General features: G+C 37.8%; 1 long non-coding RNA gene across 5 annotated transcripts; it reads left to right on the forward strand.

Moving 5' to 3' along the window:
* Positions 1-5,659: 5,659 nt before the first annotated feature.
* On the forward strand, positions 5,660-18,911 carry LOC125259462. Of its 5 annotated transcripts, XR_007182814.1 has the most exons (9): positions 5,660-7,634; positions 9,806-9,871; positions 10,166-10,305; positions 11,308-11,389; positions 11,513-11,551; positions 11,643-11,752; positions 11,841-11,932; positions 17,576-17,775; positions 18,838-18,911. It is a non-coding gene; the product is annotated as an uncharacterized LOC125259462 (long non-coding RNA). The 5 variants fall into 5 exon arrangements; XR_007182816.1 differs by lacking the exon at positions 18,838-18,911 and having other exon boundaries at positions 5,665-7,634; positions 11,643-11,746; positions 17,576-18,391; XR_007182815.1 differs by lacking the exons at positions 11,841-11,932; positions 18,838-18,911 and having other exon boundaries at positions 5,669-7,634; positions 17,576-18,391.
* Positions 18,912-20,746: the final 1,835 nt, after the last annotated feature.

The raw sequence follows: 20,746 nt of genomic DNA on the forward strand, positions 1-20,746 counted from the left end.
TTAAAGAGAACAAGCTCTAATCTCCATGTTTCTATGAGCCCTGCATTCAGTCTTTCTGTCAGCCTGTCCCTCTCCATTCAGCTCAGAGGGGGACGATTGGTTGGAATTGTAAGGCTAAATAAAAGCCATGTTTGGGGTTTGCAGGGGCGCTTTCGGAGGCAAACCACTATTTGAGGCTGGCATTTCTGTCAAGCACAACAGGGATTAGGTTTTAGGGAGTGAGCTGATCCGACCACCAGAAGAGGAGAGAGATGGTGCCTGTGTTTAGAGAGGATGATTTGGGCTGCAGAAGCTGATATGGAACAGTAGTCACAGATGCTGGAAGTCAAGACGTGGCAACCGAAGGGGGCACCATCAGTATAATCACTTGCAGAAATGTTATACAACTGCAGCAGGCAGGAAATGGGCAGAGGATCATAGCTGGAATGATTCTCACTGAAAGCTGGAATAACATTCTACACCTGTTAATGAGATAGATCTATGTGACGATTTGCATAGAGGGAGACTGGGATTCATTTAACTCCTTAATGGTTATCTGATGGGACCTGTGATGAGTTCGAACTGGATTTATTGCTCGGTTGAATTGAGGTTGTGTTAGAAGATCTTGCAGGCAGTAAATCACACAGGCAGGTGGTAGTTTCACAACCATCTCATGAACCTCACCTCTATAATCAAGAAATGAGTCAAGAGAATATTCACACTGTGTTGCTGGTTTCACAAAGAGTGTGACGTCAGTTTTGACGCATGTATGTTTCATACATCAGAATCCTGTTCAAAAGCATTTATCTTGACCTTGTATAGAACAATTTCTCTATGCATATAACTTTGACTGTTTGATCTTTTTAGACATGCAAATTCTCAAGCACTTCATTTATGTAGTTTTTCAAATCAAAACAGTCATACAAGGCAATTTCACAATCAATACAAACATGAATGATATCAAAACATATAGTCAGCACTGTTTCACCCAACAGAATTTTTAATAATACTTTCACAAAAAACATGGCAGTTAGAACCACTTTCTTTTCATCAGACATTAATAATACTGTGACCTTTGAACCAATAGAAAAGTCCTATTAACCACACAGAACACTTAGCAAATGCATAGGAACAGTTATTTTTTTTTTAGATTTGATTTTATTCTTTGGCTTTCAAGGTAATCTCACACTAATCAAATCCTGACTTTCTATCAAGCGTATATTCTAATAACTTTGATTTTATGAGTTTCAGTCCTTTAAAAGAAAATATTGCTCTCAAACCAAGAATATAGTCATTCCCAATAAAAGATAATAATTGGTGAGGGTCAAAGATCACACCTTGAATATGGCTTCAAAGATCTGTCCACTGTAGTGAATGTCATGCAAATGATTCATTAAGATTAAAATGATTTTAAAACTTAGCATTTTAGAAAATTTTTATTTAGATAAGTGAAAGTGAGTACAGAAAAGTGCTTCGGTTTTTATTACTAATATTCTTTGATATATGTGTTTACACAGTGCTTTTTATAAAATGTTCTTATGCTAAATTTAAAGGAAATATAAAAACAAATGGTGTTCCCTTTCAAGGGAACTCGCTTCTGTCGATGACGACACTTTGTGAACACCTTCGGCGTGAGCGTGTCTGAAGCACTTGTGTAACTAGTCCAATCCCTCACAGAACAAGGGTTACAGTCATAACCTGAGACGTTCCCCTGATTTGCAACAGTAAAAATAAACTTTAAAAACCGATAAATCATAAAATGTTTGCATATTTATATTCTGTAGGGTGAAAACAATATGCACTGTTAAAAGCTGCATATTTTATCGAGTTTGAGAGATTTCATGTGTAACAAAATCTGCAGGATCCCGCCATACCTCTAAGAGGTATCCTGGTATGTAATTGCATAAAATATAACATGATTTAGATTTAATTTAACAAGTACAATTTAATTAAATTGTTTTTTTTTTTTTAAACTTTTGTTATATTTTAAGAAAAAGTGTCCCCCAACTTCATGTCTGTGGTGTTACAGTATTGGATGTTGCCCATTTAAAGGTCCCGTTCTTCGTGATCCCATGTTTCAAACTTTAGTTAGTGTGTAATGTTGTTGTTAGAGTATAAATAAAATCTGTAAAATTTTAAAGCTCAAAGTTCAATGCCAAGCGAGATATTTTATTTAACAGAAGTCGCCTACATCGAACGGCCAGTTTGGACTACATCCCTCTACTTCCTTCTTTAATGACGTCACTAAAACAGTTTTTTGGCTAACCTCTGCCCACAGGAATACACAAGAGTTGCGTTTGTAGAGTGTGTTTGTCGCCATGTCGTCGAAACGCTGTTATTTTCATCCCGCAGTCCAATCACCGGGTCTGATTCCGGCTCAAATTGACAGGGTAAAATTAAAGACATGTTTACAATAACACTGAGCGCGTGCATCTCCACGTTATGGTAAGAGGCATGACCTTTCCGGGCAAGGTTCGCTAAGCTGCTGTCGAATCACAACACAGGAACCGCTGGCACAATCAGAACTCATTACGTATTTCTGAAGGAGGGACTTCATAGAACAAGGAAGTCATCAGCCCGTTTTTATGACAGTGGAAACAGCGGTATACAGATAAGTAAATTATGTGAAAAATACTGTGTTTTTTTACACGTGAAACATGAACACATGTTATATTGCACACTATAAACACAATCAAAGCTTCAAAAAACCACGAAAAACGGGACCTTTAAGAAAAGGGGTAATTATATTTGAGTACTTTCTGTGCGTAGAGGTCATTGCAGGTGGTGGTTGATCTAAGTAGTGCTTGGTGAGTTATTAATTTTCATACATTTTGATACATTTCGAACAATTTCAAGTGTCGCACTTTATTAGAGTCTGTAACGCTGATAACTTACATATTTTTTACATATTTTAATTTATATCTACATTCAGTACTTTGGAAAAACTTCAAAAGTGAGACCATTTCATTTTTTGTTCAGTTTTATTCTATTCTATTCCATCTATTCCATTCAGTTTTATTCTATTCTATTCTATCTGAAAACCTGGCAACCCTGCATGGTATACTCTGTTTGTTTTTGTGGTTGGCTATGTACCATGGTATTCTTGGAATTACATTGGACTACCATATAATACCATGGTTTAAATGTACCATATTATTACCATTACTGTACCACAGTACAGCCACATTACTTTTTGTGCTGCATCTAAATGCTGATGTATGTGAAACATTCAGTATTATGGTATATTAATCAAAGCACAATAATATTACCTTCTCATACCTTCATAGTACTATGTAAAATTGAGAGTAAACTAATAGATTTGAAAGAAGATACTAAGTAATAATTTCACGCAAGTTCTTGTTGGCTTTCCACTGCCACAGCGTTTACTTTTCACTTCCCTGGACGTCTAGAGCTGCTCGATCTTTGAGCTTCCTCAAATCTCCGACCAGATCTGGTCCTGGAAATGCTTCTAGAACAAAAGACATGACAAACACCTACCCTGAACTCTGCCTCAACCCCCTCCACTCTTCCTTTCACTGGTACGCCTTGAGTGTAGAGAGAGATGTATAATAGGTGCACAAGTGAATAGCTCTTTGACCCCCCGTGCCGCTGACAGTCGGTGCGTGTGTCTGTTTGTCTGAAAATGTGTGCGTTGAACTACGGCTGCACTCAGACTCTGTCATACAACAAGCCCACGCACTCCCTGCCCCTTTGCTGCATTTTAAATAAAGGGCATCTGGAGAGAGCAGTGACCTGTCAAAACCTCCACAAAGCCACACATGGATGCGACAAACTGCACAAGACAACACTGCCCCCACCAGGAGTCTGAATGCACTGCGTCTGTGAGCAATCCTGAAATCTTTCAATAAAAAAAATTCTGTTTTGCTACAGGCAGTAGATTATCAGCTCTATGCTATGAAGGCGTACAATCTGTAAGTGGTAGGATAAAAGGATGAGGAGTGTATTAGCTCAGTGTCGATACAGCAATATGTCACAGGAGTGTATAAAGTGTGTGATAGAATTGTGATAGACTAGGGAAAGATTGCTGAGAATACAATGTAAAGGTGCTTGTAATATAATTTCACACTAACTACAACTGAACATCATGGGGCATTCTGATCGCACTTTTGGTCCAATGAACCATATAATAACAGTTAACTGAATAATATTGCAAGTTTAAATATTTTCTTTTCCATAGGGAAGGTTTACGACCAGGCGACACACACTAGAATGTCCCCCACACCAGCTGTTTGGCTCGAATACGAGTTAGAAGAGTTTGATTTAGTGAAGAGTTAAAGAAGAGTATTACTCTGACTCCCATTATGGGACACTCAGCCTGAATATACACTATATCAATGTGGCTTTAAAGTAACCTTTGGGCAGAGCCCTTTTGGCTAATCAGTCACATTCTGGGCAGATGCCCAACCAAATGTCTACGCCAAATAGCAACTGAGCAATTTGGAGCGATTTAGGCAGGATTACCTGAAATCTTTCTTCAGATAGAGATCTAAATGAAGGTTTGGGGGGAGCTTGTTCATGTAATCCTGTTAATCACGACATAAAAATGACATGATTTTGTCTGCGTGTGTTTGCAAAATTACCAGTTTAATAGACTGATTTAGATTTATTCTTGCTATCAATTTATGAAGGACATTTTTAAAATCTAGTTTATACTCCCATCCCCTTGCCAAAACTAGCCCCCAGCCACTCTCTCTATCCTCCTTTACTTCCTGCTTTCCTTTCCCAGTCTTTTGACAGCTTTGCCTTTGATGCTGCAGCACCACATGGTTTCACATGCCTTGGTTTCCCCGGAAGAGTTGGACAGACTGCTGTGAGAGACACAGACAAGAAGAGAGAGAGAGAAAGAGAGAAAGGAGGACAGTAAGAAGGGAAGAAGTAGAGACGATGCCAAACTGCAAGTTGACCAAGGAATTTCTGTACTGCTTGAAGATCTTTAATTGGAGATATAAATGGGGACTGGTCATGACTTTTTTCTTTTTTGGCTAAACAGTGAGACTAATTAAACTGACTCTGTCAAGCAACATCTGAGGAATAGATGGTGATTTTGCATCAGGAATTACTAAATGGCCAGTGCTATAAATCTTTTGTCATAATTCCTCAGGCAATCATGACAGCAATGTGAAAATCCCTTAAAATGAATCAATGTGATGTGAATTTGCATTAGAATCAAAAGCATTAGATAGTATCTGCTTTGGCAATGCAGACTGCCACACATGAATTACAATGAGATCTTGGCAAGCCATTTGTTGCTCAAGCATTAAAGTGATAGTTCACCTAGAAATTATAATACTGTCATTATTTACTCACCTTCATGTTGTTACAAACCTGTATGCTGTTATTTTTTTCTGTGAAACACAAAAGGGTGATTTTGAATGATATTTGCAACTTTTACAACAACAGTTTGTAGACACTATTGCCCGGTTTCACAGACAGGGCTTAGCTTAAGCCAGGATTAGGCCTTAGTTCAATTAGGGCATTTAAGTAGCTTTTATAAATGTTCATTAGAAAAAACATTACTGGTGTGCATCTTGAGACAAAACAATGACAATAACATATTTTAAGATATGTCAGCGCAAGTTACTTTCAGTTAAAACAGCTCAAACATGCATTTTAGTCCAGGACTGTGTCTGTGAAACTGGGGGTATGTCTGTCAAACTCTTGAAGCACCACATAAAGTTTAGTTTGGTACATATAATGACTTTTTTATAGGGCCCTGAAATGTAATCCGCCTTCACACACTTAGATTTGTCAAAATATGTCGAAATAGTGCCAATCTGCAAGTGAATGAACAGAATGGAGACTGAGAAGATTTTCACTAAGAACAATCTTACAATTTTTACTAATATCATAGTTAATAATATTTTGACTGTATATTTTTAACACAATCCCCTTAAAATGTTTTTCCCCCCTAGTATTTTTGAGAGATTCAATATGAACCGAATCAGTCACTTGATTGACAGCTTGCAGCAATGCTTTTTTTTGTGAGATGACAGCTTGAAGAGGAGATGATAGGTGTGCAATCATTACTTCTGTCATCAGACTGAGAAGCCAAAGGTGTTCTGACACGTAAAACAAGACATAAAGGCTATGAGACAAACAAGAAGACAATCAAAACAACCTCTGATAGCACTGTGATCCAGAACACTCTTGAGGAAGTGCTTGGAAAAAAGCTCCTCCTCATATTTTACCAGCAGACAGAAAAAAAAAACTCTGAAATGCTTATTATCTCAGAGCCTCCAGCCACAGAAGAGCCAGCAAATGTGTACAAAACCACAAAAAACGAAACAGTCACTGATCTGAAGGTCTCCACGGTGAACTGTTCAAATCTAAGACATTGCTGCTCCAGTGGCCTGTATGAGATTTCTGATTTGACCCAAATGAAGCGACTCTTTCTTCTGCATCAACCGCTCTATCCCTTCGCAAACATATTCTGCATAATAATCATGCAATGAGTATCATCAGCAATCAGCGAGGACATCAGAGAGGAGCAGGCTGCTTTCCAGGTTCGAAGCTGCGAAGGCCAGTTCTTTGCACTCAAGATCAATCACCGAGCAATGCCCAGAGTAGCTAAAATTATACACGCTGTACATTTCAATGATTTCCAACAAGCCTCGATAGCATCCACCATGACAGTCTCTAGAAGACTGCAGATCACTGGAAATTTCTATCGAATTGGTGCCATTGAAAATCAACAGCTGAGGTAAAATCGGGAAATTCTCAAGGATACACTGTTTGTTTGCACTCTATCAGAAGAGCAGACTGACTCACGATGGATTTATGTCAGCATTCGTAGACGTTGCAAACGTGATTCTCCACATCTGACAGGACTAGCGTGCACAGCAGACTCCACCTTCCTGAGTGTTCAAATGTGCCAGTCAGCTTGCACATGCAGAAGAGCATCTGAAGGGCAGTGGATAAGGCGACTACACCTCTCTATCATTGCAAGAGGAAATTGGATGGCAGGGGTGTGAGATGAGCCATTTTCCAGCCCAATTGCAACGCGACGGCTGCAAGGGCAGTGTGTCAGTGGCAGAAGGTAATCCTGCCTGGCCCTTCTTGCAGCATCAGGCATTATTCACGGCTCTGGGGGAGCAGTCATTACCACAGTGTTAATGTCCTTCCTCTACTTCCTGGCCGCCAGCACTGAACATTAACATGCTCAGGGTGAGGCCTTATTGTCACTTTCCATTTCTTCTTCTCTGTCTTTAAGCCTGCAGTTTCTTTATTTACTCTTTACTTCATTCAGTTTACATTTTCAGGTCGACGTAACAGTAGACATGTCTGTAAATGAAGAGTTCATTTGCAAAAACCGATAAACGCCTTTTTTTTTTTTTTTAAATGAACTAAGTGCTGTGCATTATTCTCCATATATAGCACGTTCTGTACCCTAAATCCATTTTGTCAAAAAAGCCGGTTTTATCCACTGTCAGGCATCGCAAGTTCGTTTTACAGCAGAAGCCGACAAGCGCCCTTGTTGTTTGTGTACAGAAACCGATAAGTCCGTTTTAGCGAATCAGCGCGCAGTATTCAGGTCAGGTGACAAGGCTTCTAGTCACTTCAAAAAGACGCGCTAGCTGAGGGAAGTTTTGTCAAAGCTGATTAAAAGTGATCGAGGATTTATAATTTCGACTCCTGTAAGTCCTTGTACACCATACATTACTTACATGCTTAAACCTTGGTTGTTCTTTTGCGTGTGTGTGTGCGCGCGCGCACGTGTGTTTGAGTGTGTTTTAAATGCAGTTACAAAGCAATTACTTGGGTTTTGTTTAACTCTGAAACATGAAATGTGGAGTTATCTGCTTTTGCCAAATAACGACTGTTGGGGTTAACTGCTTTTGCTAAAAAACAAACTTTTAATATATATAAAAAACATACTTTCAATGAACTTTAATTTTTTTATTTACCTGTATTTTTAGAGTTATTATTACTTAATCAAAACAACCCAATTGCAGTTTGATTGATATTACTTGGAATGCACAATAAAAAACATGATTTGTGAGAATTGATAAAAATGTAGTTAACTGTTTTTGCAAATAAACTCTTCAAATGCAACTTAATGTCACTTACATAAAAGCATTATTTTAAAAGACAATGGAAACTGCATGTTCATTCTTTCCATGTTTTTTAGAATAATTAAGTTACACTTTGTGTAGTGAATGAACTTATTTTCCATGCTGCAGCATATACATAAACCTTTAATGACAGTAAATGGGTTTTGAATAGGCCTATATGTAATAATAATGAGATGAGACTATATCTTTTAACTAGCTTAAACAGTATGGCTTTAGCAATGCCAAGGTCATGGTTTCAATTCCAATGCAATGCATGAACTGATAAAATGTATACAATGCAATGTTGCTTTGGGATCTGTGAAATGCATAAATGAAAAAAATAGCCTATAAAATATTCATTTATTGTTGCACTGAAATGAAATACTGGTAAGTACAGCAACTGTTTGCCAGCACAATATTAATCTTTAAAATTGTATTTCTGTCCTAAAGTGATATTTGCCTTTGTTATGTTTCTGTTAATAAAAGAGCAAAAACTATGTTTTAGCCCTGTTAAAGGGTTAGTTCACCCAAAAATGAAATTTCTGTCATTAAGTGCTCACCCTCATGTCATTCTACACCCGTAAGACCTTTGTTCATCTTTGGAACACAAATTTTTAATGAAATCCGAGGGTATCTCAACCAGCTGTCAACAATCTGTAATCAACGTATCTACCAATCGGCATGAGTTCTGGCCTGTATATAATCACAGTCAAAACTCACCCAAGGACAGTTTCCAGAATCTGGGGGGGCTACTCTGTGTTCGGGCCGATTACCGAGCTCGGAGCCCTCTCCCCGGACAGCACGCCAAATACGTTTACCAATTTATTTACCTGACTTATTTGTAAGTGTGAACTCATGAAATAGTCAATGTGGTTCAATCTTAATGTTATGAAGCAACGAGAATGCTTTCTGTGTGCAAAAACAAAACAAAAATAACAACTTTATTCAACAATTTCAACCGTTGTCATACGTAGTGAACTCGATGCAGGCTTCCTTGATTACGTCCGAATGCCGGCTCATTATTGGCCGGATCCTGTGTCAGCATCACATGCATGTGTTGTGCTGCTCACGTGTTCAGCTTCGGCCAATAATGAGTTGGAGTTTGGACGTAAACAAGGAAGCCTGCACTGAGTTCACTATGTATGACACAGCTTACGCTGTATGTCCTACGCCTTTCCTATTCTACTTACGGAAAAAAACGAAACTGCTGCCGCATTCGTTCCGTAAGTACAATAAAGGCTTAGGACATACAGCGTAAGCATTTTGAAGAATGCGGAAAGCGGAAGTATGTGCAAGGCGATATTTTGTGTTTATAAAGCATATACAGTTGTATTTTTTTCGAAAATGACCGATCGTTTTGCTAGATAAGACCCTTATTCCTCGTATCGTTTAAAGCCCTTTAAAGCTGCACTGAAACTGTAATTTTGACCTTCAACCGTATGGAGGCCATTGAAGTCCACTATAAGGAGAATAATCCTGGAATGATTTCATCAAAAACCTTAATTTCTTTTCGACTGATGAAAGAAAGACATGAACATCTTGGATGACATGGGGGTGAGTAAATTATCAGGAAAATTTTATTTAAAAGTGGACTAATCCTTTAAGTCTTCCCGTTTGCTTTTAGTTGCTTAGATCAGTGTTTCCCATTTTGTTTTTGTTTCCATCAGTATGATACAGGACACAAACTAGAAATGTGTTCTTATTAACTGTTGAAAACACCTCTAAAATAGATTTATTTCTATTTTTCTGTTTAGGTTTAATGAGGTCAAATCTTTCCAAGTAGCCCAGAACCTGCTTGTTTGGGAATTACTGAGTAGAGGGTAAATTATCCTAGATGTAACAACAGCACACAGGTTTTTTCACTGTTTTTTGTGTGGAACTTACTTTTTCTCTTACACAATATCCCTTTGTTCATTATACACCTATTACCATGTGAGTTTGATAAACTAAGCCTGCTGTGTCTTTCACACTGTGAACTTGATCTACAGTCACAAATAGCATGAGTCTCACACATGACCACATACTATGCAGCAGGAGCTGAATGTAACACAAGCAGTTCCTCTACAAGACAACTGTCATAGTTTAATCTGACATGTCACTCCTGTTCTGTTCAGGCATCTACTGGGAGAGAAGTCAGACAGGTGGGTCTTAGAAGACAGAGGTCAAATCTGACACCGACAGACAGTGAAGTGAGCATCAGTGATGACTGAGAGAAGCAGCCCAGAACCAAGCAATCAGTATGGATCATACTCTGGTAAAACACAACATAAAACACATGAAATATAAGAAAAGTATTTAGGTCAGAGAAGAGTAAATACTGTAATATGTTTTGATGTGAATAAGTGAATGTTGATAAGCACATTACTTAGCGAAGCTTGTAAAACTCTCATTATTTATACTCGACTAAATCTGAAAACACAGCCTCATTGCCGCTTAAAGGGACATATTCTACACTTTTGTTTTGAATTGAATTCTATTTTTGTCCCTGAAGTCCACTCATAGTCTTCTTGCATCAGAAATAGTAGTAATTTAGTTTCACAGCATAATTTCCTTTTTCCACTCTCTCAGACCATTTAAACGGAATTAACCAGGCTGTTTTTGCTGCTGTATCATAAAGACTTCTGTATGTAAATTGTATGTTGTGATTGACTAACCTCTTTGTATGTAACGTGGGTAGACACATGGTAATGTGTTCATGGTTATGATTGATTTCTGATACATTTTATGTACCCTATTTACTGTATATTAAACTCTTATGTTTAAATGAAAGACATTATTAAAATAAATAATTATATTTCTATTATTAATTGCAAAAATATTGACTATTCCCCATCTGCCAATGGTCAAACAGATATTCAGTTTTCATTTTAATAGTAATTTTGGTTGTTTCTGCTTTTGTCAGTTTTATATTATATTTTATTATATTTTGTGTGCATGTGTGTTTCTATTTAGCTTTATTTTTAGTCTTTTTTTTAGCAGTTTTAGTAATTTTACTAATACATTTTAGTAATTTTTTTTAGTTCTTCATCTTTAGTTCTTCATCTTTTTACGCCACAGAGTCTGTGTTTTTACACTGTTTTGGGGATATTAGCATTAACTATTAAATATAACTGCATATTAAGATGGAATAGGATAAAGTATTGTAACATAAAAAATTACATTCTTCAGCTCAAGTGCCAAACTATTACAACTCTTTAAGACACAAAAATGGCTGACTGCATCACTTATCTTACGCTCTCTCACAACATTGCTGCAGAGGAGATTTGAAGGAGGACACCACCGGCTGGCTCGACAGATTTGCATCCAGTTCATCTTAGTCTCAGTTAAGTGGGTGAAATGTATGTCCCCTATACCTCACACAGTCCTGTGACGACATTCACATCTCCAGTGTGATAAATTATGCCTGCATCCTTTAATGCCTTCTTGAGTCTTGATTTATTTATTTATTTATATTACTCCAGGAGGCGAAATGTGTGCGCCCTACCTGCACATTCCTCATGGTGAGCTGCATTAGCATAAATCCATTATGCAAGCAAGGTGGTGTGGCTGAGAGTGCATCATAAGAGAGGAGCCCTATTTATCTATTTATAGCATGTACCTGGCATCTGTTCGACCAGCCTGATCGCTGTCTGCCAATTAACACCATAGTGAAGTCCGACTGCAGTTGTGGTAGAGTACAGAGGGCATCCTACAAGGTAAAAGTGAGTCTGAACTGCTTGAAGTGCTAATGACAAGTGCCTTCACAGTGATTACATACATACCAATAGCAGACGTACTCTGTACATACAGAAATGGGATATCCTGGTCACCATCCGCTTTCATGTGTGAATCTTTATCGAAACATCCACAGAAAAGTCATACAGGTTTGAGGCGACATTAGGGTGAGTAGGCTAAATGATGACAGAATTGTTTTACCGTATACCCTTAGTAATCTCACATCACTGAAAAAAGTTACATTCAGAAAATGCTAGTAAATTCAACAAATAATTACAAAAAAAGTAACAGAATAGCCACACCACAACTAATGATAATGGCACAGAGAAACACAATGTCGTTGGAATCAATTTCGGATTGATTTTTTTCTAGCAGATGAACGATAAAAACATTGACAAGCCAATCAGGATCCTTCCTGCTTTAAAGAGCTCGAGCATTTAAAGTGGCAGGCGCTAAGAATAAACAGAACGATATTGTCCGCTGGTGTGGACGCTATATAGTTTTCGTTAACTTTACCGTCCTTGGGTGTGAACGGACCGTAACGGTACCTCTGTGATTTGTATGTTATGGTTAACCATAAAGGGAAAACAAATTCTAGTTATCACAGTCACCCATTTAATTCTATAGGAAAATGAAGAGAAGTAGATTTGGCTAATTTCGAAACAAAATTTTTTTTCCCTTTTTTGCACTTTGAAATGTTTTTTTTCTCCAGCAAATTTTATGAGAATTAAAAAATAAGAATTCAGCAGATACAAGAGCTGTAGAAATTACACATCTAAACATGTACAGGTGCTGGTCATATAATTAGAATATCATCAAAAAGTTGATTTATTTCACGAATTCCATTCAAAAAGTGAAACTTGTATATTATATTCATTCATTACACACAGACTGATATATTTCAAATGTTTATTTCTTTTAATTTTGATGATTAAATTGTCAACTAAGGAAAATCCCAAATTCAGTATCTCAGAAAATTAGAATATTACTTAAGACCAGTACAAAGAAAGGATTTTTAGAAATCTTGGCCAACTGAAAAGTATGAACATGAAAAGTATGAGCATGTACAGCACTCAATACTTAGTTGGGGCTCCTTTTGCCTGAATTACTGCATCAATGCGGCATGGCATGGAGTCGATCAGTCTGTGGCACTGCTCAGGTGTTATGAGAGCCCAGGTTGCTCTGATAGTGGCCTTCAGCTCTTCTGCATTGTTGGGTCTGGCATATCGCATCTTCCTCTTCACAATACCCCATTGATTTGCCAATTAAGAACAGGGATACCATGGTCCTTAAACCAGGTACTTGTAGCTTTGGCACTGTGTGCAGGTGCCAAGTCCTGTTGGAAAATGAAATCTGCATCTCCATAAAATTGGTCAGCAGCAGGAAGCATGAAGTGCTCTAAAACTTCCTGGTATATGGCTACATTGACCTTGGACCTCAGAAAACACAGTGGACCAACACCAGCAGATGACATGGCACCCCAAACCATCACTGACTGTGGAAACTTTACACTGGACCTCAAGCAACGTGGATTGTGTGCCTCTCCTCTCTTCCTCCAGACTCTGGGACCCTGATTTCCAAAGGAAATGCAAAATTTACTTTCATCAGAGAACATAACTTTGGACCACTCAGCAGCAGTCCAGTCCTTTTTGTCTTTAGCCCAGGCGAGACGCTTCTGACGCTGTCTGTTGTTCAAGAGTGGCTTGCCACAAGGAATGCGACAGCTGAAACCCATGTCTTGTATACGTCTGTGCGTAGTGGTTCTTGAAGCACTGACTCCAGCTGCAGTCCACTCTTTGTGAATCTCCCCCACATTTTTGAATGGGTTTTGTTTTTTGTTTTGTTTCACCTCTCTATTAATGTGCTTGGACACAGAGCTCTGTGAACAGCCAACCTCTTTTGCAATGACATTTTGTGTCTTGCCCTCCTTGGGCAAGGTGTCAATGGTCGTCTTTTGAACAACTGTCAAGTCAGCAGTCTTCCCCATGATTGTGTAGCTTACAGAACTAGACTGAGAGACCATTTAAAGGCCTTTGCAGGTGTTTTGAGTTAATTAGCTGATTAGAGTGTGGCACCAGGTGTCTTCATTATTGAACCTTTTCACAATATTCAAATTTTCTGAGATACTGAATTTGTCAGTTATAATCATCAAAATTAAAAGAAATAAACATTTCAAATATATCAGTCTGTGTGTAATGAATGAATATACTATACAAGTTTCACTTTTTGAATGCAATTAGTGAAATAAATAAACTTTTTGATGATATTCTACTTATATGACCAGCACCTGTATGTCTGCAGCAGGTTATTACAGGAAAAATGAATAAAAGGTCAATTTGGTCTGATGGATTTTCATATTTTCAACAAATTCAATGAATATTGTTGATAAAATTAATCAGAGAGGAAATGCTAAATGCATGTGCTGGGGAAACAACCATGAAAATGAGGTTGATTAAAGCACAAATCTGAGAATCTGAAGCCAATCTCTGGCTAATACTGGTCAGCCAGTGAACTGGCAGACAAACCGGAGGAAAATTGAAATCAGCTACACTAATTACTCATAGTTGCTGTGTACATTTCTGCACATTCATTCGTTATTAAATCAATTGTCACCATTAACAGGAGGTTGCTAGCCACTATTGGTGTGGTTTCCTTCACTGTTCATTTGAAACACCGATCATTAAACATGGCTAATTATGCAGAAATAATGAATGCTCATTTCAGAGTCAATACTGATGCTATAGTCATGTTTAGTTACTGTCATAGAAGTTCTTTCATATATCACAGTCATTCCCTATCAGTTTTGTTCATAACATTTATATAATTATATTATAGCCTATATTAAATATTTTTAACTGTTTACAGTTGAAAAACAATGCCGAAACTTTGCCATGATTAAATGTGTGTCAGATCAATAATATTTTAAAATAAATATAAAATTTAAATGAGCAATATCATACGAGCAGCCGTGCGATATAGATGTATATCAGCATGGCTGTGATTCGGCCATAGGTAATCACAGCATGCGGATATACAGCCATGTCGCACGGCTATAAGTGTGATATTGCGTTTATACAACAGTTCGACGGCACGAGTGTAAATAAATAAGAAACAACAACGGAGTGTCTTTAAAACCTTCTTTTGTGCAGAACTACTTCCTACTCCCACAGATTCAAATCTCAAGCCTCCATTACTAATTCTAAAACATAACTTTAGAACAAGTAACAAAGGAATGTTGAGTCTCTCCATTGAAACTCACTGTATTTTGTAATGTATTATTGAGAGTGAGAGAGAGAGAGAGAGAGAGAGAGAGAGAGAGATCGCCTGAGCGAGCATTACCTCTGTCTGATATAACATTCATTCTTCAGGCCGATGTCCATAATATTATATCCATTATAAAAATCGATTTGAATGTCCGTTGAGGAAAGTGATCTTTGCATTTTACAGTTAAAGGAATTTTCTATAACAGCACTGAAATAAAATCCTTTGTTTATAAAAAGTCCCTTTCAATTTAAAAGTCTCTTGTGACTGACTCATTCACTCGTAAAGTTTGCTGCCATCTAATGGCGTATTAATGTAACTTTCACTCAATCCATATTACACACTAAGGCCCAATCCCAATTCTATTTTATACCCCTTCCCCTTCCCCTTCCCCCTTCCCCTTGCCCCTTGAAACAGAGTGTCAAGGGGTAGGGCTGAAAATATTCCCCTAAGAAATGGGACACCACTACTAGACCGTTACACGTCATCAAAAGTCGTCGCTAGCTCCTACGTCATAGATGCGCCGATGTTTATCACACACTTCTAAGATGCCATCGATAGCTGTAGTGATCTCTGTTGCTTGGGCGACAGCTATTTTTACTATTAGTGCACATATCTCACAGTAATCAGGCACAAGCAACATAAACGTTTAACAGATGACTCTCTCCCAAAGTTGTTTTGCTGTGTATTTCGATTTCAAGAAACGCTGCTCGTTTTCTGCACGAAAACGTATGAGCCTGCGTGTTTCCTCAGGAGTCTCTAGGAACTGAATGCACTTTTTGTTTATATCATGTAACGTACACGTATTTATGGACGTAACCACAACAAAACAATACATTAATCAGGCATGCGGCAAAAAGACAAGTTAGCTGCCACCGGATTTGAATTTATGTTGTCAAATCAACGCGGGTTTCAACAAAATATAAAAAAATATGTTGTGGAACTATCATAAAGTAAAAAACATTAGCGAACTTTTTTCATAGCGATTTTAACAAATCTTTTCTCGGAGAACATAACCGTATACATGAACACAAGATTAAAGGCAACATAAAACAAGTGATTATTTATTACTAAAATACTGTTACCGTAAGAAAATACTTACATTTATGAGTGTCTCTGTTCGCTCGGTCGGCCATGTTGGAAATTTATCATACCCCTTCGTCTGAAGTGTGGTCCCGAAAAATCTTCGTTTGAAGGGCTACCTGGCCCTTCCCCCTACCCCTTCCCCTCCAACCAAATGAGAATTGGGACACCCCTACCCCTTCACGTGAACGCGTGAAACAAAGGGGAAGGGGAAAGGGGAAGGGGCAAGGGGTAGAATTGGGATTGGGCCTAATAGACCCTTTCTCAATACCAAATACAACATATTATTTATATAAAATAATATTTATTAAACAACAATATTTAAATTAACAATCATAGCCATTATAAATGACAATAGGAAATAAACACAATTGTACAATTCAGTCAAACGTACAAAAGCAGTGCTCTACAGGATGTAAGTTAAATATAGCCTTAATATTAAACTATTAAATTTAACATAGCCCAATTCGATTTGCTCAGGAACAAGTAATAGATTAATAAGACCAAAGATTGCCCTTTTTATGTACCCAAAATGAATTATATCTCATCTTTAACCACTATAAGAGCCAGTGGCAAATCTCCAAAGCACTGCCCGAGATGAAGCTGTTCTCAGCGGTTCCATGAGCACTAAAAGGCCGCTGACGGCCTGAAATTCGCATCTACGAAAACGTCTAAACAAATTGTAAAATGGGCACTATGATTAAATATGAGTCACATATTTCAGGTCTAAACAACTACACTCTCGCCTAAAAAAAAAAACACAGATCATGGTGCAACAAGTGTAGTAAAAAATACGGTGGATTTGCTCGGCCGCCATGACAGTCGCTTCAAGCGGATTGATACAAACAGTGAACAGGTAGGACTGCTGTTGTCACTAAAATATTGCACGGCTCTCAGCCAATCAGATTCTATAACCAGAAAGAACTGTTGTATAAAGCAGAATAATTTATGTGACAGTGAATTTTGAGTTGCGCCATCACACCAATTACTTGACTTAAAATAGTTAATTGAAAAGGAAGAAGATGAGGAAGTCATTTGAGCTTTCAGAGGAGCCAAAAGTTGGCAAAAGTTGGCAAGTACTACTCTAGTTTTTCAAGTTTGACAAGATGTATTAAACACAACATTTCTACCCCGTTACAGTAGATAGGAAAAATTTATAGAAACGTCAATTTGTGGAATTTGCTGCAGCTATTTTGAAATATTTGATTCTATTACAAATATATTCATTTGAATTTAATTTGATTTAAAAACACCTTTCCAAAATGAAAAGTCTCCTATTTCATAGAATAACTCCTATGCATTTTTTTTTGTGGAAAGTAGAATGGCAAAATGTGTTCTCTCCAGCGGCCAGGGTATACTTTGCTTGCTCAACTGGTGACATTGGGATGCTGGGCCTGGTGCACTCATTTCATGCAGCAGAGTGGTGTGCTCCACAACCTATTGAATATCCTTCTTTGCAATTTCAGGGGCGTCAGACAAGCTTGCCTGCATAAAGCAGAAGCAGCCTTTGACTGACGTTATCTCAGGCTAACACTGTTCCGCACACTGCAGACCGCTATTGAATTCCAACACAGCTCGGTACTCCTTGCCATTTCGTCTGGTCTGATGATGTATAGCCAGTGTTGTGGTGGCATTTGTAATCACGAGCATACAAACAATATCTCAGGTAATTGCATTTGGTGAGTTGTGGAAATTTTGTACTTGTATACCCAGAGGCACAGTGACCAGCTTATGACTATTTGCATAAAAGTGAGTGGTGCGTTTGTTTCGGTTAGGTTTCTCCATGCTCAGTCCGGCGAACAAGAGAGAACCGATATCTATCTGTATGATGGATTACTCTGTGTCCCTGTGGTAGAGCTACAGGAGCTGATGCCCGAGTCATTTGAGTGAAGGATCAGATAGGCACTTTGGCCGTCTAAGTAATAGGAAGTCTGGTTGAATGTGTAAAGTTTTTAGAAGTGCCCAAAGGTGGAAGGGAGTGGCCAAATGTGTCTTAGCGCAACTGGAAGATCTAAAGTAGTGGTTGTAGACTGGCTTTACATTGGACACCCAGTGGCGACCCAACATCAAAACTGTTTAGTGTACAAAAGTAAAAAAAAAAAAAAAAAGTCTTTTAAATCGAACATACATGGACATTTCCATGAACTGCATATACCTAAAAAAATGCAAAATGATTAACATGTCATACTCTACTAACGTAAGCAAAAGTTGATAATATTTGTAATGTTTTTGAAAGAAGTGTCTTATGCTCACCACTGCTTCATTTATTTGATCAGAAAAACAGTAAAACACCATTATTGTGAAATATTTTTTACAATTTAAAATAATCTTTTTCAATTTTAATATATTTTAAAATGCAATTTATTGCTGTGATGGCAAAGCTGAATTTTCAGCATCATTACTTCAGTCTTCAATGCTCAGAAACACTTCTTATTATCAATGTTGAAAACAGTTGTGCGGCTTAATATTTTTGTGGAAACCGTGGTTCTTTTTCAGGATTCTTTGATGAATAGACGATTCAAAAGAACAGCATTTATTTGAAATCTTTTATGACATTATTCTTTACTGTCACTTTTGATCAATTAAATGTAGCCTTGCTGAATAAAAGTTTTATATCTTTGAAAAAATCTTACTGACCCCAAACAAAAAAGGTCTTTTCACAATGAATAATGTTCCATTTATTTTTACAGTATTTTTTAAATCTCTCTCTCTCTCTCTTTCACTACAGACCTCCATGAATCCTAGTTTGAAAACACCTGACATAGGCTGAACAGAAAAATGAACAATTAAAGTCTGTTTTTTACCTTGTAGTGTTGTTGTGTTTGATTAAAGGGGACCTACTATGCAAAATTCACTTATACATGGTGTTTAAAAACCCACCCACTCCTTTTTTTTAATCCCCATAAATCATAAGCAGTGTCTCAGAATAAGCTGTTGATAGTTTCTATGCAATGTGAAGTCACATTACACAGACCCCGCCCATGACAGACGTCGGAATCTGCCCTATCAGCTTAGCTCCTCCCCTGATTGAGCTGCACACAGTCCATGTTTATCTCCTCACCAGAGCATTTAACAGCAGCATTCAAGTAAGAAATTCTTATTAAAGCTACTAAAGTTATTCAGACAAGAGCAATGAGTGATTTTCTGTTTTCCTTTTGTTGTTTGGTTTATATTAACTGCATATTCAGCAGTAGGTACTGGATATTACACTGCTTTCACTTTAATACACAAATGTGATTTATTTCACTGCTGTTTATGTTCACAGACATAACCGACTGTTTGTGAGTATTTGACAGTTTAAGTGCAATAAGACATGAAAGAGAAATACTCACAGGACACGTCGTCTGACAGCCAGCTTTCTGTGCAAGTGCTTCGGATGTGTGCTCAGAAAACCATATATCAGTATATCCATATATCCAAATTTAAACTGATATGGCTTAAAAATGCATGCAAATAAAAAACTTTCATGATGATAAAGAACTGCAACATCACATGAGCGTGGCCGTCGTAGAGATGATAATCAAAACCAAACAGATGTTTTTTTAGTTTTTGACAGAGTATCGAGGCACAAGCTGTACAGGTTCCGCCCTCTTCTGGAAAGCGGGGTGGGGAGCAGCAGCTCATTTGCATTTAAAGATACATGCACGAAAATAGCATGTTTTTCCTTCCACTCAAAAAGAGAGACTTAATTAGAGACTTAAGAGACGTATATTACATCTTGTAAGGGGCATAAACAAACAGCCTTTTACAATCTAAATAAAGCATAAAAAGGTAAAGCATTTTATCCTGCCTTTTAAAATAATTTATATTTCTACCCTACCCACACACAATTATATATAGTCAATTGCATGTTATGATTTCCATTTAGCATTGTTTTTCCCTGCTGTCTGGGACCCTATTAGAAAAGACCTCCGGCCCATTTTGGGTCACGACCCACCATTTGAGAAACTATTCTAAAAGACTGCAAATGGCCCTCAGGTGCCCTTGCATTAATTCCAGACACAGGAAATGCTTCATGAATGTCTAAGCTAATAAATAAACAATGCCAACCTATACCGTTTTACTTGATACACCATCCCTTACATTCATTTGCATAATTGAGCTGCATGATTGTGATATGCTCGCTGGAGGCTCAAATTCTATACATCCACATCAATATTACACTGTTTAGCTTCATTTTTTAACCAAAATCCACACAACAGAATAAGTATCCAGCATGCAATGTGGTATTCTGTTCCCTGATGCCACCAAACATTCTGTTTGTAATTAAAGTCTAAATGGATGGCACTGCAGAACAACAAAGTCCTCATTTAAATCCTAACTAATGACATTGCAGTTAAGTGGACTCAGAGCCCCAGAGGTATCACAACGGAGAAACCTCATTTTAAAAACGTGTATACTTCTGATGCTCTTTTTCTGGTGCTCGCCATTGAAATGCTTCTTATCTTCCGCTGTGGTTATAAGTGCATGCGGGGAACGTCAGACACACATTTTCGAGACAAAGCACAGCAGGTGCATCTGCAGGGCTATGCAAATCGTTCCATAATGTGAAGACGAAAGGATCAAGGAAGCTCAATAGCGAATTTACACATACAATGATGGTGGAAAATATGTGCATTTGCTGTTGGCTTTGAGCT

The sequence above is a fragment of the Megalobrama amblycephala genome, linkage group LG23 (assembly GCF_018812025.1).
Source record: "Megalobrama amblycephala isolate DHTTF-2021 linkage group LG23, ASM1881202v1, whole genome shotgun sequence".
Lineage (NCBI taxonomy): Eukaryota > Metazoa > Chordata > Actinopteri > Cypriniformes > Xenocyprididae > Megalobrama > Megalobrama amblycephala.